Raw genomic sequence first — 13,960 nt, forward strand, 5'->3', positions numbered from 1 at the left:
CAAGGTTTTGCCATTAATTGAAGAATTAAATTCCTATATTGTTGACTGCATCTACCATCCAAAACACAAGTAAATATTTAATTCTTGTGGGATAATGTGATAAGCCCTACTTTCATTATGAGATGTGGAAATACTTAAAAAATTCAGAGGCAAATCTCTGCTAAGGCAGACAAAAATCAGAGTGACAAATAACAGACTCTAAAGCTCCAGCTCAGTTTTCATTGCATCTACAGACATCATAGTAATGTATTTCAGAACTGTGAGCTTGCAAGGGTATATTATAACAGTGGGAAGGAGGAATTGCAGAATGCCACAAGAAACTCATCTCCCAACGGGCTCCCAATACCTATTGAGAATAATAGGTCTCAATTTATGCAAGGTGCTTAAGCATTCCCACTAATTGTAAGCATGTAAGTAGTCCCACTGCTTTCAGCTGGTGATTACTGTTAAGCACATGCTTAAGTATCTTGCAAAATTAAGGTTTCAAGAGAGTTCTGTTGAGTTAGAAAAGCTCACTTATGATCTCAGACTTTAGTTGGATTTGGGAAAGAACATTAGATCTATAATAATTTTGAAGGTTTTTTTCCCCTCATTGCAAGTGAAATATCAAAGTGATAAAAACATATCTTTTTGAAAGAGATTTAGGTATACACAGGCTTCTGGAGATGTAGATTGAATGTATGATCTTGCTTCTTCCACCTGATACCCCTGGCTCCCACAAGATATTGCAGGTTCATACCAGCTCTGCTCTTGGGTTTTCCCTGTGGCACTTGGTTTGCACTGAGGCAGAGAAAGATTTCAGGTCTTGTCATTTTTCCTTCTGAGATTAAAATGAATGCTGTGCTTACAGGGGCTGTTTTGTTTTAACATCTTTGTAGTTGTCACCTTTTGGCACAGATTTTCACAAAATAAAGGCTGAGAGGCCCTGGGTGTTTGCACATCTTTGGAGAACACGGCTTGACAGCACTCTGTGTGTGTGTGCATCTACACCAGGCTGGTAATAATAAGGTAATAATAAAAGTTAGTGTAAAAGTGGCAGTGGATTTGAGGGGTCAGCCTGAATACCTGGCCAGCTAAATCAAACAGCTTATAGCTAAGTTCTTAACTCTCTTCTTTTGGGACTCTTTGTCATAATGACTTAACCAACAGAACTCCTGAGCATTACCCAGATAGGACTTCTGCTTTAATTTGCCTCATGGAAAAACTGACCAGGAGGTTTTAACAGCCACTCTCAAGAAGCAACACCTTGATTTCTGTGAGGTATAACATTGTGAAGCAGTCAATTCCCACATGTCTGAGCACTGGGGAATCTGGTCATGAATCCGTGCTGAAACATGGATTTTTCATGGCTTCAGCATCACCTCTTCCAGCTCAGTCCTCACACTGATGATCTACAGTGCTCCTGCCAGGCATCAGAGCAGAACTTACACCATGGGGATTTGTTCCTCTGCCCTTGATCCACTCCTTGTTTTTCTTTCCTTACACAGGTGACCCCGTACAAAGCACGGCGTGAGAAGGACAAGAAAGGAAGGCAAGGACATGAGACAAATCTATATTGGAGAAAACAAATCTTAGTAGCAGTGTCATGTGTCTAAAACTTATAGGATGAAAAAGATACCTATTAAAGTCTTCCTTTTGACCACTGCTGTCACTGCAGGGTGACACTGCAGGGATTCAGGTGCATCCCTCTAGCAAGGCACAGAGCAATGTGGTTCAATTCCAGTAAGAAATAATCAAGGTGAGAAACATATCCCACATCACAACTTTTCTGTAAGGGATAGTTATTTAACAAGCTCCTTCCAAAACTGGCAATTTGCCTTGCAACCCCAGCAGAGGTGGCCTTCCATTTACAGACTCTGTGGGAGTGTTCCCTGCTCCTCCCCATGCAGGAGTAGATAACCCTGTGCTTTGAGTGGGCTGCAAGGAGAGCAGCTGGACAGATTGGGGCTGACTATACTGCTCCTCTTTGTCCTGGGGCAGGAGCACTGGTTTTCTCTTTTAAAGGCCACACTCTCATCTGATTTCTGTGTGAGAGTGATGTTAGTGAAGACAAGTATATGTTTATGAACCTGTTTTTATCAGGTGTGCAAACATATCCCTGCCTTTGGGGATGGGTCTCAGAATCCACTTTAATTACAGCAATGGATGTTCCAGGGACATTTCCCTGTGCAGCTTTGCCTGGAGAAGGTCTGTGCTCAGCAGTGGAGGGAGAGGCACTCAGATCACTCAGATGTGCCCCCTGTGCCTCTCAGTGATGGGCCAGATTGCAATTCCCCTGCTGGCACCATGAGTAATAATTTGTCTAAAGGTACTAATTGTACCCACATCACATCTCTAAGTCTGGCACCCACCACTTGTGAGCTTGCTCTGTGCCTTCAGGGATCCAAGGCCTTTCTGCATTGTCACCCTGCCCCTGGCTTCCTCAGCACCCCCCTCATCTTCACTAACATCACTTTCACACAGACAAGCCTGGCCTGACTTATCTTTGAGGAGCTTTTTCAGTGTGCCTGCTTCCCTAGGTAAAGTGCAGTGGTAGTCTCAGCTATAGGCACCCAGAACTCCCACTTTTCTTCACTTTCCTTTGCTTGAATTCATCCTCATTATTCATTATCTCCTTCTTTTGCATGACAGTTGTATTTCCTCTTTCCCTGTGTTGCCTGCTCAGTTCTCCAAGTACCAGCATATAAAAAAACAAAGGTAAAGAAATCATCCCTAAAATCATCATGGTGCTCTGGAAGGAACTAGGTGTGGTGCTGTTCAGCATTCTCTGCAAATAATTTCTTCATGATTTTCATTCCTTTTGTTTTGCTTTGCTGCTAAGGTTTTTTTGTTTGCTTTCTCTGCTCCTCCTTTCTCCTCTTCTTGCTTCATGTCCTCTGTCCTTCGATATCATATTCACATCAGTAGATCCTCACAGTTTCTGCCATGGAACAGTAAAATGGGACATTAGCCAGCGTGACAGACAGCCAGCATGACAGACAGCCTTGCCCTCCTCCTGCAGTGGGTTAATTCCCCATGTCCCTGACAGCGGCCTGCAGAAGCAGCTCTGGGCAGGCAGAGCATATGCTCACACATGGAATGAGCAGCCTGCCTCTCACGTGCTCCTCAGCACTGTGCATCTCCAACAAGTGGGAGAAGGAGGAAAGCCCATTCTATATGAAGTGCTGGGCACAAAAAAAAAAAGAAAAAAAAAAGAAAAAAAAAAAAAGCTTATCAGATTTGCCATCAGTAAGAAAGGGCTGCCAAAAAGACTAGGACAGAAAATGAACCCCTGAATGATTTTCCCATTTCTGCTTTGCTCAAAAAGGATGCACAGTTACTGCTTAGTCTCAGCTTATGATCTCTTGCCAGCACCAGCTGATTGTCTGAAATGGAGGATAAGAGCTGCTGACAGCTGTGCCCTGCACAGGAGCTGCCAAACTGCAGCCCAGGCTGTCAGGCTGCCACGTGGCTGCAGGCCAAACAAGGCATCGATGACACAGATAATGAGACACTAAAGGAAATAGCATGTATCATGGATTCTGAGGAGAGCTGGCAGAGCACAGGGATAGCCTTCTGCTCCCAAACACAGGATAGAGTGGCACAGGAAGGCTGGGTCTGTGTCAGAGCTCTGTTTCTGAACCTGAAAGGGGAAAATGAGGAAATGTGACACCCCAGGTATAACGAGGGGAATGATGAGTTATGCCAGAGTGATCATGCTGGAGTGGCACCTGGATGTGGGTTTGGAATAGGGAAAACTGGCAGTGGAATAGAAAAGGTGTGGAGGGAACACAGGGATAGGTAGAGAGCAGTGGTAAAGCAGCAGAAGCATAGGCTCAGATTTGGGGGTTGAAGAAAGAAGGGGAAACAGCAATTGCTGTACTAGGATAGATGCAGACATCTAACTTAAAGAATCAGTGCCACTGAAAAAGTGGACCAAAATCAGTTGGGCCAATTAGGAAGAATTAAAATCTTGCAAATGCCACACATGTTCTGAAGACGTTAGTCTTTATTTAAGTTAATAAAGAATGTATTGAACTCCCGACAGATGATAAGGGGAGTGTGAGAAAGTGCTTGGAAAGTGAAAAGTCACTTGAAAATGTGATGTGGTTCTTAAAAAAACCAACAATTTTCTCTCTTTATATTCAATCATATTGGCCCAACAGCATTTCAAAACCTGACCTGTGGCCAAAAGTGAACAGGGGTCTTTTTATCTGCTGCTACCCTTGCTTTAACACAGTCAGAGCCTCTCTGTCTCATCCTGAAATGCCTTTTCATGGCACATGTCTAAACAACACAATTCTGAGACAGCATGCTTAATTTAATATCTTTGCATCTTGGGTCTTTACTGGTAACACTCTCCAGCAATACTCTCCTCTGGAGTCTTTTAATTCCTTACTGTCTCCTCAAAGCCTGAATTTCTTCCTAGTTCCAAAAATTTATCTCTGAAACTTTACCATCTCCTGAGAGATCTACAAGAATTGAACATGTACTACCCCTGTTGTAACCCCTGTGGTATAAGAGACTGAATTGGCTGTGCTACAGCTCCTTCTAGCAGAGAGAAAGGAAAAAAAGAGACACCCTGGCTATATCCTCATTGGCAGTGGCCCAGAAGCCTTGGTAATGCTACTCATTGCAGTGGGAAATTCTCATGAAGGGAGCACTCATCCATCATCACTGAGGTTTTTTGAACTGGAAAGAGGCTTATAAATGCCATGGATTTCTTTCTGCTCTCAGTAACCCATCAGAATATGCTTCTCTTAGCCACCTTGCACATGCCAGAAAATCCCCAAATAATCCAGCCTGGCTTCTCCTGTGATGCTGGTTTTCATCATCTTCAAAGAGTCTGTACTGCAACTGGTAGGGGGAAACAGCTCCAGGAAGCATGTCAGCTTTTCTGTTCCAACAGAAGCCAGCTGGGAGCAGATCTAGAATGTTCCTCCCTCCCAGGTATTTTATTGCCAAAACAGGCATCTCCTTGCCTGGTGAGCCATGGCTCCTTCCTTTATCCTGCTGCTCTGCTGGCTGGAGCTCACTTCAGATCATGCCTTTGATTTATGAACAGCATTCCCATCACAAGTGCCATGTTCCCAGTCCTCTGCCTCGTGCTGGGTGTCTTTGGGAAGCTTGGCCTCTTCTCAGGGAAGATGCTGTATCTGCAGGGCAAGCTGTTATGCTCACCTTTCCCTTCTTGCACCATTTTGTTTTCACCCCAAATAGGATCCACATGATCTTGCCACCCTGTTTCCTGACAAACCATGAAAATGTGGTGTCATCATCAACAAATGTGCAAATGTACACCAGTGGGTGTGTTACCTGTTTGTCCCTGCTGTGCTCAAGCCACAGCTTTTCTGTACAAACCAAAACAAGGACCTCCAGGAAGCCCCTAACTGCACATGGGCACTAAAACCTTTCAGGCAGATCTTCCTTTTGGACTTGTGCCTTGTTTCATGAATCTTCTCTTGAAGCAGCAATTCAGACCAGCAATTCAGCAATTCATAAACTTTAAGACTCAACAGGGAACTCATCTTCTCAGTAAGGCTCAGGGTTCCTGTTCTGTGCAGATGGAAGGATGTCTGAACAGGACCAGTTCAGTTTATTATAACAATTATCCCCATCCCTTCTTTACAACCTCTTCTTTGGTTTAGATTCCATTCTTACCTCTCTTCAGGATGGTCAAGAATTTCCCTCCTGACACACACAACACACCTCCACACTTTTTAATTGAGAAATGAGCAGAAATAATTTACATGCCTCATGAATTATACATATTACCTCTTTTATTCCGTTTGAACCTTATGCATTTGAAATTCTCCACGTAAAAGAGAGGCTATGGGAGGTACAAAAAGTACCTCTCTGTTTGTGCTGCTTCACGTGATACAATGGCTTCACAATCCCTCGTGTTTTTTACCATAAACCTTCTGCCCAAGGGCTCCTTGGTAGGGATGTCTGTGTTGCTCTCACTGCAGCTCAGTGAATTAAGCAGTTTTTCCATCCAGCTCACTACTGCTCTCCCCTTTCCTCCAGAGGCTGCAATCCCTTGGCACTGATGACATCACTGCATGTGTGCTTGCTCCCTTGCCCAGTTTTGTTAAAATGATCTCAGCTAATTAACCATGCCTAATAACAAGGTGGTTTTAACCTGGCTCTTTCCCACACAAGCGAGTTAGGGAAACTGCTTTTGTATTTAAATTATCAAATAGGAATGGTGTCATTTTCCAAGAGAGAGTGAAGAATTTAAGTGATAGATGAGGATGATCAGCAGCAGGAGATGATGACTGGGGTAAGCTCTAGCTGAGACACACACATCTGGCCATGGCCTGAACTGCCACAGTGCTCAGTTTCCTGGGGCAGAATTCTTTTGTTGTGATTTTGATCTTCCTTTTGTAGAAACCCATGAAAGGTAATTTTAAAAGCCCTTCCCAGTAAGTCTAATGTAGACACAGAGAATCAGAAAAATATGTATTGGTAGAGATCTCTGGAGGTTATGTGTTCCAATCTCCTGCTTGGAGCAGAGCTACTGCTAATACAGGTCAGGAGGGCTGCAGGTTTTCCTGGCCATGCCTTGAAACCTCCACAATGATGTCCCCATTATCTCTGGATTACTTGTTCCAGTGCTGCAGAACCTTCAAAGATGAGAAACTTCTCCTAATCCCCAGCAGGAGCCCCATGAGCTGCAGTTTGTAGCTGTTAACTCTTGTTTTACCATCTGGCACCACTGAGATTTGCTTCCATTGTCTTGCAATTTCCTTCAATACAGTTTTAGGCTGCTATTAGCAGCATCCTCTTCACCAAATTCAGCAAGCCTGAGTTTCTCCTTAGAGGCCACATAATTCTGGTCATTTTTCAGGTGTTTCTCTCCAATTTCTCACACCCTTCTTGCCCTGGGCAGCCTTCCGAGGTGGGTCCTTCCCCAGGTGCACTCTGTTCCAGGTGAGGCCCTGCCAGTGCCCAGCAGCAGGGAACAATGACATGGCTCGTTCTGCTGGCCCTGCTGCTGCTCCCACACCCTGAGCACAGGGTGTCCCCTCTGCTGGGTGGCACCTGGCACTGCCACCCTGGGCTCTTCCCCAGCCTCTGAACCAGCAGGTGCAACATGAGGTGGTTCCACAGGTGCAGGGTTCTGCACCCCTGGAGTCCCACTGAGGTTCCTGCTGGCTTCACGCTCAGCTTTCTCTGGGTCACTGAGAAGTGGCAGGTTGGAGTTTGAATGCCACCCAGCTCCTCCAATTTAGCATGACCTGTAACTGGTTGCTAATTAACCTTTGAGCCCAGCAGCTCCCAACCAACCTGATGTTGATTAGTCCAGTCCATACCAGAACACAAACAACACTAAATTAATCCTTTGGAATAACAGAACATGGCAGCAGGGTCCAATATTCTGTTTGCAGTGAATCCCAGCTTTTAAGGGTACCTTCCTTGCACCCAAGCTAGTGCTTAACAATTAGTACATGTATGACTCCTATTTGCTAAAGTTACTTAAACAATAAAAACAAATTAGTGTCATTTTCTCTCTTCTCCATCAAAACACAAATTCCGACTTTGCTTTTCTATCCAGGATTTCACCTTTCTGTGGAAATCTGCCCTTATTCAGGAAAGTGTTTTTTGTCACAGTGCTCTTGGCTGGACTTCCCAAAGAAAAGGCTCTCCTGGGGGGAAAACTTTTGCCTGATTGGCAGCAGAGAGAAGTTTTTACTGGACCAAAAGCATTTCACCAAGTTGTGTAGTGTTGGGTTCCAGCTCTGGGAGCAGAGACATTCAGGCCCAGTTTGGTGTGTCCAGCTGAAGGGAAACAGCCCCTGTGTCCACAGCATTTGTAAATCCTGCCTTTGGAACACTGGCTTTAATTTCCAGTGCTGGGAGGCTGCTCAGACCAGAGAGGTTTGGAGGATGAGTAACAGGAGCTGTAAGGGGATTAATAAGGGGAGATTATGAGTACTAAATATGCACTTCTTGGTCAAAGAATGACTAAGGGAGATATACTAATTATCTCCCAGTATTACAGAGCTGCAAACTTCAAAGAGGGAAAGCCATTGTTTCACACTGTCACAAGGTATAGAACTAGGATTAATGAGGTGAGATTTAACAAAGGAAAATGTAAGCTCAATATCTTCCAAATCAGAGATTAGTCAAAGGAACGCTTTGCCAAAGAATTAAAACAGTGGTATCTTAACTCTTCCATCAGAAGAGGGCAAGTTTAGAGGCAACAAAATTAATTACTTTTCCCAAAATTGAAACTTTTCTCTAAATTCAAGAGCCACATATGCAAGTTGGGCCTAGAATTTAGGGAGGAGTAGGAAAGTTTCATTTCTTTTTAAAATGTTCAATGTCTTTTCTTGATAAGAGGCTATGATAATGAAGTGCTCAATCCTAAGAGATTGTTTCTATCACTAAGGATAGACATGCCTATATATGCATATGGAATGCATATATATGAAATATATATGAAATGCCTATGTAATAAATACAACAATTTAATTCCTGGTGTTAGTAAAATGCCATTGAGACAACTGATTGCAAATTAAGTTTGGCCAACTGTGTGTGCAAGACAGACATAAAATCACAAAAAATAGGAAAAGGGAAAATAAGTTTGCATGTTCTACTCTGTTACAGATTCAATTCTTTCACAATATTCCAGTCTGCTGTAACTGATATTTCTGGAATGTGTGGGGCATGAAGTAGGGTCCAGCCATAAATCTCTGTAAAAATCAAGTTAGGAAGGTTGTGACACAGACACGTTGTTCCTTACAAAAGAGAAACCTGAATTGCACTACTCCAGTCTGGACATAATGACAGCACGAACAGGAATCCTGACATATGCATGTGAGAGCACAGATTTTAGTCTGGTCACATCCCTGAAGTGGTAATAAGATATCCTGATAATGTGTCAAATGTCAGGCTCAAAGCCCTGCTCCTCATTGAGCAGCGCAGCTCCGTGTCTGACCAGGCAGACAAGTGCCACCAATGGAGGTGCCAATGTGAGCAGCATTCCTGAGTAGGGGGATGGCAGCCTTACCAAAATTAAACCTGGGAAAGTTAAAGGACACCCCTAATTTATGGTAGAGGTGGCCTTTTAGTCATGGAAAAATGTATGTATTGTACTTGACTATCTGTATAGAGGCTTTGCCTCAGGAGGTCCCTGTTGTCCTTGATGGGCTGCAGCTGTGATGTCCTTAATTGGGCTGCAGCTGTGACCAATGAAGAGAACTGGGATAAAAGGGGGTGGGTTAGCCAGGCAGGGAGAGCCTTGGAGGAGCCCTGACCTGAGGAAGAATGAGGTGCAGAAGAAGGGGTCTGTGCTGTGAAGATCTGCAGCCATAAGAACATGCCAAGGAGGTATGGGACTCTAGAAAAATAGAACCACAATACTAATTGAGGCTCCCACAGTCATTTTCTTTTCCATAAAATGCTGAAGTGAAAGTTGCTGGCCCAGAACCACGTTCCTGCTCTTTGTCCCAGCAGTGGCTGCTCGAAGTGCCTGGAGCTGAGAGGAAGCAGCAGGTTCCATGGGGGGCCAAAAGCAAGTCTGGGGCCCCTGAGGTCCACATGGCAAGAAACAATGTGATCTTTGTGTTTATCAAGGTAATTGATGCAAAACCGGCCCTGGGTCCTGAGGCTGCAGCTGTCCCCTGTGCCTGGAGTAGCTGTGGAGAACAAACCTGGGTACTGCAGGAGCCTGGCTGTGAATGAGGCACCAGCACTGTGAAATTATGCAAGTAAGAGATAAATTATACATGAAAATGGCTGGAGTAAGGCTGAAAGGACAAGTGAAAGAAAGCAAAATAACAACTTTCAAATTTTTAATTTCATAGCCTCAGCTTTCCTTAAACATATTTTGTTTATATGCTCTATGAGTATGTATATAAAATAGTAAATATTTATTATAATGCACTGCTGGTATATAAATCAGTGATACACTTTTACAACAGTGACAACAAGTTATCCTTATAGACATTGAGTGTTTATGCACACACACATCACTTTTGATGTACAAACTCAGAGCAGACCTGATTTTAAGAGGGGTAATGAAAAAGCCATAACTTAGCTGGTTGGAACTACAAGGCACCAGGAGTATGGAATGATTTAGCAGGATGCTGGAAAGTAATCTGCTACTTGCAAAAATATTGAATTATATTTAATACACTGCAGCTGTTGGGACTTCAGATTTAGCAGAAACATTCCCCTGCTAGTGAGCTGGGGCTTGTTACAGTCCATAGAAATGTCAGCTGGTCAGAGAGATCAGACTTCCCCATGGTAAAAGTGTGAGGGGATGAAAGGGGTTCCTCCTCTCAGGCACCAGCTTGAGCTGAGATTTTATTTGGTTATTGTACCAGGATTAAACCATTTTAAGGACCAGGATGTCTGAGACTGTGCCATGGGGAACCTGGGGCCGAGCTGGTGATGAAGGCTGGTGTGAGTGTGGGGCAGCAGCTGCCAAGGGCTGGGTCCCAGCTCAGGGGGGCTGCCAGAGGGACCCCTGTGTGATGGATGGGTGATGACATGGCTGACTCTCACAATTAAAATGCCAATATTATGTATATGTGTTAAGAGAAGTTTTATAGATTTTTAGTTATGTTTCACCCCCTTGCATTGTTATCAGGGGGTGGCCTGGGTTTGGGACATTTGGGAGGGTGGGATTGTTACTATGGCAGCACGTGACCTCCAATCAAGATTTAAGGAAATAAATTCCACCACTGGACAGTGAAGAAGGAGCCCATGGGCAGAACTTTGGGAAGGGCTAAAGGGTTAAAAGGTAAAACCTCCATTGTGGGGGTGAGCACATGGTGGGAAAGATCCTCTGCTCCCAGTGCTGTAATATTTTCTCTATTCAGTTTTCTGTCGTATTTTTAATAAGGTTTTAATTGACCTTTTAAATTTTTGGAAGAGAGCATCGTTTCTCACACCTGGATGATTAGAATGGGAAGTTTCCTTAGCAGCTGGACCATTCCCTGGCAGGAGAAGGTGAGCACTGCTTGCACAGGGCAGTTCTGGTTTGATAGTTGGCCTCCTCTTCATCAGAGAGGGCACAAACTGTGTGCAGGGTAGAAGACCAGCTCCAGGTGCAAACACAAACAGGCCCACGCTTGCCTCCCTGTGAAGACAATGTCTCAGTGCTGTGATTTCCAAAGGGAATTGTGGCTCTGCAGAGCCCTGAGCGAGCAGGATCCTGACAGAGCTGTGCTCTGCCACAGTCCAGACACCACTAACACATGTCACAGTGGAATTGGCTGCTTGAAACGTTTTCATACAGCTGAAGTAAAACATTAAGCTGCTTATGGCCAGAGCAGCTGAGCAATTCACCTGAATAAGAGCAAAATCTCATTAGATGGAGACGGCTCTGAAGAGAGGGAGCACGGCCCGTGTCCCCTGAGCTGAGAGGGCTCAAATGCCAGGTTTGATCAGCCTTGCTGTGCTCTGAGACACCTGACTGCTGCAGCTGAGCCAGCTCTGCCTTCTGCCTGGGCTGGGGTGCTTGCTGAGGAGGAAAAGCAGTGTACAGTGGCATGGAATACACCCCAGGAAAGCAGAGGTGTCTTGAATCCCTTAGATGATGTGCACATGATCCCTCCTGAATCTGGCCCTGAAGAGTACAGCTTATTATATATTTTATTGTCAGAAACTTGAGGGGGAAAAGAGGACTTCTGGCTTTGGTTTTTTTTTTTTTAGTATTTTTGGTTTTTTGTGGTTGTTGTTTTTTTGAGGGTTTTTGTCTGTGGTTTTGGGGTTTTTTTGTTTGTTTCTTTGTTTGGGTGTGTTTGTTTGTTTGAGAGGTGTCATACCAACATTTAAACCTGGAGATGTTTGTTTAGTATCTGATAGTTAATTTGTATCCTTGCTGCTTTGGTGTTTTGCAATATGCCAAGGTCCAACCAGAAACTGGAATTAGCTGCATTTCAAAGGTTATATTCATGCACAGCTTAGGAAATACTTTGGGAGCTTCTGAAAGAAAAAGATGTGTATAAAGTGAGAATTGATATGTGAAACATCAAAATGAATTCTATTTTTACAGCTAAGCCCTAAACCCTGACAAATAAAGGCTTATAACTGAGCCACTGACAGCTCCTTTGCTATTGCAACAGGTGATGAAATAGTGAATGGAATGTGAAATTTATAAGACATAGAACATGTAGGAATAAGCTAACCCGCACAACTCTGTTTTTTAAAAATTTGCACTGTGCTAAATGGTTTGGGGTTTCTTTTGGTGTCCCCCCCATTCACCAGCTCTGTCTTTCTAATATGAGTCTTGCTAGAAAAAAGGAAAATTTTCATCCCTAGTGTGCCCGAAGCACAAATGGGAGATCACTGTAAGGAAATGCCACCCTCTCTTTCGATTTTAAGCGCAGTGAAAGGAATAGATAAACATCAAATAAGGGTCTCCCTTTTCTTTTCAGTGTGGGAGCTGAAGGAGGGCAGATTTTGGCGGAGGTAAAGGCTTGAGCTGTCAAAGATTTCTGTCTTCCCAGCATTCCTCTCCCATTTCCCAAGGTTAAACGCATTGCCTCAAGGCAGCTGCTTAGAATGATAAAAGGGGCACTACAGGACAGCGGTGCTCTTTGTAATGTTAATAAACCTTGATTTTGATATCAGATGCAACCCTGGGAAAACCTGCCAGGTTTAGGCATAGAAATCTAACACTATTTAGCACAAGTTCGTGTAAAGAAGTATTAGTCTGGGAATGGTGATGGTCTAGTTTGAGTGACATATGAAAGCAACAATTGCACTCTCTTCTCTGCCTTGTCAAACCTGCCTGTTGTTTACCGACAACAAAAGGAATCGCCCGAGTGCTAATTAAACTGGGTGCTGTAGTGAGATGCTCTGCGAAGTGTCTGCCACAAACTGGGATGCATTGGGCTGCACCGCCAGAGCTGCCCGGAGCAGGGATGGGCTGTGGGTCCTGCCTGGGAACCCTACCTGGAGCTGGCCTGGAAACCTCTGGGAGAGCCGGGGAGCACGGACTGGCCTGGAAACCTCTGGGAGAGCCGGGGAGCACAGACTGGCCTGGGCTGGAAACCTCTGGGAGAGCCTGGGAGCACAGACTGGCCTGGGCTGGAAACCTCTGGGAGAGCCTGGGAGCACAGACTGGCCTGGGCTGGAAGGGACCCACAGGGATCACTGACCCAGCTCCTGTCCCTGCCCAGAGTCCCCAGCAATCCCCCACAAGGATCACTGATCCAGCTCCTGTCCCTGCAGAGCCCCAGCAATCCCCTCTGTGCATCCCTGGTGTCCAAAGGCTCCTGGAGCTCTGGCAGCCTCGGGGCTGTGCCCATTCTCTGGAGCCTGGGCAGTGCCAGCACCTGTGGGGGATCAGAACCTTTCCTGATCTGCAGCCTGTCCCTCCCCATGTCCCTGCTCTCCAGCATTCCCTGGGTGCTGTCCCCATCCTGTATAGATGGATAATGAGAGGATTGGCTCTCACAATTAAGGGATGAATATTGTGTGAATATTAAGATATATACATCAATACATATTATTGAGGTGTAGTTATGTTATTGTAGTTTAGATGTCCTCTGTTCTCCCCATAGTTCCCTTTCCCTCCTCTCTGTGTTGTTGCCATCGGGGAGCCTGGGCTGTCTAGGACAAGTAGAAGAAGGCTGCACATGTGTCCCTACATGGGGCAGTGGGGAATGGAAGAACTTGTTACTGGGGCATGGCAACACCTGGGCTCCAATCCAGCTACAAGAAAGCAATCTCCACTGATAAACGACAAAGAAGAGCTGACTGACAGACCTTGGGAGGGGCCAGGGCTGGCTGGTGCAACCCCCCAGGGTATAAAAGACTGAGCATCCATCTTGAAGAGGAACCAGCCATGTGGTATCCATGAGGGGTAGTTCTCAGTGTGGCAATCCACAAAATCAGAGGGTTTTGGGAAAGCTGCAAAAGGCAGGCCTCAGAGACAGCAGAACTGTGATTAGAGCTGAGCAGCAGCCATGAGATTGGTCAGCAGAAAAATTATTTAAAAAGTAGGAAAGCAAGGACAAAG

Source organism: Molothrus aeneus, chromosome 11 (assembly GCF_037042795.1).
Source record: "Molothrus aeneus isolate 106 chromosome 11, BPBGC_Maene_1.0, whole genome shotgun sequence".
NCBI classification, from domain to species: Eukaryota; Metazoa; Chordata; class Aves; order Passeriformes; family Icteridae; genus Molothrus; species Molothrus aeneus.